This window comes from Zalophus californianus, chromosome 6 (genome assembly GCF_009762305.2).
Source record: "Zalophus californianus isolate mZalCal1 chromosome 6, mZalCal1.pri.v2, whole genome shotgun sequence".
In the NCBI taxonomy this organism is placed as follows: Eukaryota; Metazoa; Chordata; class Mammalia; order Carnivora; family Otariidae; genus Zalophus; species Zalophus californianus.
In genome coordinates, this window is record NC_045600.1 from 44,793,063 (window position 1) to 44,798,548 (window position 5,486).

Sequence of the window (5,486 nt, forward strand, 5' to 3'; positions counted from 1 at the left end):
GGGACAGATTGACTGAGAGGCAGCACCAGTGGTCTGGGCAGTGAGAATGTCACAAGCCATGGGCAAGAGTATCAGTAGACAGAGATGCTAAAGCTGGAGATAGAGGAACCTAACTGGACAAAGAGGAGGTTGGATATGAAACAAGTAGAGATGGGTGGTGTGTTAGTCCAGGTACTCCAGAGAGACAGAGCCAAATATAAAAAGAAATTTATTATGAGGAATTATGACTCACACGATTATGGAAGTTAGAGGTCTCAAGATCTGCAGTCAGCAAGCTGGAAACCCAAGAGAGCCAATGGTATGGATAGTTCAGTCTGAATGTCAGCAGACTTGAGACCCAAGAAGAGGCAATGTTTCAGTCTGAGGACAAATATCAGGAACAAAACTGATGTCCCAATTCAAAGACATTCAGGTAGGAGGAATTCCCTCTTGCTTGTGGGAGGGTCAGTCTCTTTGTTCTATTTAGTCCTTCAACTGATTTGGATGGCACCCACCCACACTGGGGAGAGCAATCTGCTTTACTCAGTCTACCAATTCAAGTATTAATCTCATCCCGAAACACCCTCACAGACAAATCCAGAAAAATGCTTGCTCAAATATCTGGACACCTCAAGGCCCAATCAAGTTGGCATGTAAGATTAGCCATCATATACGGGGAATAGGATGAAGTAGAGTTGACCCAGGAAGACCCTCACGGGTACTGGCTTCCAATTAGAGTCCCTCTTCGAGCTGTAGGTTGCAGTGGTGCCCCATTTGATGTGGACAGTTCTTAAAGTCTCCCTTCCTGACAGTCAACTGCCTGAGGAATCTACCATCTCCCACTACTCTGCCCTCACCTGCTCCTTCTGCAGACTTCTCTCCTGAAACTTTAAGAAAAATAGGCCTTACCTTGGAGTCACCCCTCATTCATCCTGATTCTTGATCCTAGCATCTAAACAGTTGCCAAAACCTGTCAGTTCTTCCTGTAAAATCCTTCTCACATCTCTCACTCCCTTCACTGTCTGGTGCTGCTCTCTTATACAGTGATGGCTCTTCAATTTTTAAAGAGAAAAGAGGGTGGAGGGTCACAGTCTGGTTGCAGAAAAGGTTAAGGAGACTGGTTTTGAAGCTGCCTTCAAAAAGCAAAACAAAATTTTCTTTAGACTGTACGTTACAAATTAATAATACAGCAGTTTTATATAAGTATACTTTACAAAGTGTTCCTTGCATACATCAAATTATACATTTATATTTTTCAAATTTGTGATAGAGATTATCATAAGGAGATCCTACTTTGTACGGCAACTATGAGAATTGCTTCTTAAACATTTTCTTTGACTCCACTTTTTCTTTTGTTCCTGGATAAGTCTTCCTAAAGAAAAACTTCAGTACTATTACTACTCACAAACCTTCACTGTCTCCTCACAGCTTCCTAAATAAGGCACAATCAGTTCGTAAATGGATTCTATGACCCTTTGAAATATAGATCCCGCTCATTTTTCTCTGGCCTTATGTCCTGCGAGTCACCATTGCCCCTGAATCAGTCAGGAATGCCTTTGGCTGCAAGTAACAGAACATCTGATGTGTGCTGGCTTAAACAAATAGTTATTTTTGTCACATAATAAGAAATTAATAGGTCTGCAGTTCAAGGCTGGTGCAAGTGCTCAATGACGGATCCAAGCTCCTTCTAACTCTCTGTTCCACCATCCCATTATATGATTTTTGCTTACTACCTCATGACCTCAAGATGCACTTCCAAGTATCTCAGTCACATTTCCAGTAGGAGGCAAGGGTCAAAGCTGAAGGAAAGTGCATGCTAATTGAGCCTGTCCTGTTTTTATGGGTGAAGTGAATACTTTCCCAGAATCCTAACCTAGCAATCTTCTGCTTATATGACTCAGTGGTCAGAAGGGTGTCACATGGTGGAAGGTGGTGGGGTGGCGGGAGGGCAAGGTTAAGGATGAAGGTGGGCCAGCCAATCAGGAGTACCTGCCATGTACACATCCACGCTACTTAGGCAGCTCACTCACCTTATTCCTCATCTGCCTTCACATCATTTCCTCCACCTTGAATGATCTTCGTCCTGCCCCTCTCTACTTTTTGAAGGGCTTTCATTTTGTTTAAGCCTTGATAAAATACCACTTCATCCAAAAAGTCTTCCTGGTCTCCTTCCCAACCTCTCTGACAAAATTTCCCCTTCTGAGATCAACCACTGTTTGTATTTCTACTATACCTAGAATCCTCACACTGTACTATGGTCAATTACATGTGTTTTATCTCCACATCTATATTTTGAGATCTAAGAGGACAGGGAGCATGTCTCATTCATCTTTGTATTTCCAAGGCAACTCAGCACAGAGTAGGTATTCAATAAATGTTGGATGAATTCATGCATATTCTGTAATATTCCGTTCTGAACAGTAAAGTCTGCAGTACCCACACTGTGTCTATAATGGTCCCTCTGATCCAAGTTAAAGGAGAACATCTGCAGTCCTCTGTGAATATTGGCTGCAGTCCTCTGTCCTCAGCCAAAGCAGGGACATCTGTGGTGACAACGTGACTATCTACCAATGCTTTTTATGTCCCTCTGCCCAAATGTGCAGCTGTTTCCTGGGTGGGAAAGTAAGGAAACAGTAAAAACCAGAGAAAATAACAGCAATTTTAGCAGGAGACTTGTACAGTGTTAGGTTCAAGTTAAGAACCTTGAATTTGTGCTACAGTATAAGCAATAATAATATTAATACCAACTAATGCCATTTATTAAACCCCCTTATGCCAGAGACTGTACTTTATGTGCATTAATTCATGGACTCCTCAGAGGAACACACTCCTTTATTCAATAAGGAACCAAGACTCAGAAAGATTAAACACTTTGTCCAGGGTTACATAGCCTGCACATTTGCAAACCTGGGCAGACACTCTTTTCTTAGTGCAAGTCTGTGAGGGAAGGGGGGTTAGTTCTGTTTTACAGATGAGAAAACTGCAACCCAGAGAAGTGAGCGACTTGCTCAAGGCAATGCAGTGCAGTGGGTAAGAGGATGGGCTCTGGCGCTGGACTGCCCCTGTGAGACCTGGGGCAAATGGCTGAAAGTTTCTGTGCCTCGGTTTCCTTATCTGTAAAACAGGAGTGACAGTTATCTCATGGGTGCCTATCAATACAAAATGAATAAGTACATATATAGAGACGGGCCTAGGCACCTAGTCTAAACCAAGTATTTAGTAGCTCTTAGCCAGGGCTGCCACTAGCCTAAATGATAAAGTAGCCTGAGGACAACATACCTGGTATACTGAGCAGGAGAGAGTTGGGCATTCAGATGTGCCTTGTCCTATTGGAGGGAAGAAATCAGCGCTCCTTTCTGGCTCCCGTTGATAGGAATCCTTTTTTTCTCCACAGAAGAGTCCCTTACTCACCATGCATCAAAGAGTCACACCTTTTGAACAAAATGGCTATGTCTGCGCTTCTGTCCACTGCTGGCATTAATTGGCCCAGAGAATTAGCAGGCTTGTGGTGTTGAGGACTGCTTTGAGAAAGGGCCTCCATTTGGTATATGCTGAGGTCTGTGGAGCAACCTTCAGTATTTCCACAGTATAATGCCATTCTGTTTTGTTTAAGCTCCTTCTCTCATTTGGTAGCTAGGCTCTAAAGATGCTTTTGCAATGAACACTGGCTTTTGGCATTCACACCCTTGCATAGACCCCTCCCTCATTGAATGTAGGCAGGCTTTATGTAGCCAGTGGAATATGGTAGGACTGATTGGTGCGATTTCTGAGGCTAGGTCATAATAAGCGTACTAGCCTCTGCCTTGGGTTCCTTGAAAGCTCACGTTGGTGGAAGCCAGCTGCCATATAAGAAGTTTAACTACTAGGAGACCACCAAGCTGTGATAAAACCCAAGTCATCTGTGTTGAGAGGCTGCATGGAAAAAAAAAAAGAGACATCTGCCCACCTCACCCGTCCACAGCAATCCCAGCCGTCTAGGTGAGGTGTCAAACCCTTAGGGAAGAAGCCATCTTGGACATCCCGCCCAGTCTGTAGCCCCAGCCACCGCCTGACTGCAAGTGCGTAAGACCCCAAGCAAGAAGTGCCCAGCTGAGCCCAGTCAACCTACAGAACCATAAGAGATGACTGTAAGTTGTTAATTTGAAGCCACTCTGTTTGGGGGTTATTTATTATGAAGCACCAGATAACTGAAACATTCATGATTCCCCAAGGCTGCTGGTGCAGTTACAGTACACTCGGATCCAAACCATAGATGAGGACTGTGAGCTGTTTCTTTTTATTAAATTAGATTTTGTGGTAATATACAAATCAGGACCAATTAAAATCTATATGCAAAACTTCTGTAATTCTTTCTGCTTTTCTTAAATAGGAGAAATACTATTCTTTTTTTTCTTTAAATTTGTTTATTGTTATGTTAATCACCATACATTACATCATTAGTTTTTGAAGTAGTGTTCCATGATTCATTGTTTGTGCATCATGCCCAGTGCTCCACGCAGAACGTGCCCTCTTTAATACCCATCACCGGGCTAGCCCATCCCCCCACCCGCCTCCCCTCTAGAACCCTCAGTTTGTTTCTCAGAGTCCATCGTCTTGCTTGTGAATTATGCAAGGAGAAATACTATTCTAACACCACCTAGCATTGTATTACATGTTTATTTGCCTCTTTGACTATTGTGTGTTTGAATATAGGCTCAAAGATGGCAACGATTGTGTCTGTTTTATTCTCCTTTGTATCCCCAATGTTAGCAACAGTACTTGACCTACAGTGGGTCTAATAAATTCAACGATTAATAAATAATCATTGAATTAATAAACACTTTAGGAGAGAAAAGATAAATGTATCATAGATAAAATGTTCATATAATAAATACAGTTAGTCCATAGAAAATTTCTCACCTTGGCTTCAAGAATAAGATCTGACTATGAAGATAGTCATAATGTATTAAGTAAAAAGGCTAAAAATCAGCTTGCAAATCAGTAAGTGCAGCAAAATTACATTAAAAATGTTTTTAAGTGTATATTTATGAAACAACAACAAAAAAAAAGACAACAAGTCCAAAAAGTATTTTCAACAAATTTTGACAATAGTTATCTTTGGGGGAAAAGTTCACAAAGGGATTTTGTTTTTTCTTAGTGCCTTTCACGCTCTTTCTAAAATATTTAAAATAAAATTGTATTAGTTTTGAATCAGGAAAAAATGTTACTTAATAAAACTAAATTGGAGTATTGATATACCTATTGTTTTCTGTATCTCCCATTTGAGACCACAAAAAGTAGTCTTTCGGTTTCTTTCTCAACCAGCTGCATATGTTCCGGGTGTCTTTGTCAGAGCTTTCCTGACTTTCCGGGCAGTCACAGCACAGCACTTCTCCTCACATGGGCAACAAAATAAAAAGTAGAAAGAATTCGTCTGTGACTCAGGTAAATTCCTAGAGCAGTTTCTGTGGGCCGGAGTGAGGAGGGATTGGTTGTGGCGTAGTGGACAGGGATGAAAATGAATTCCA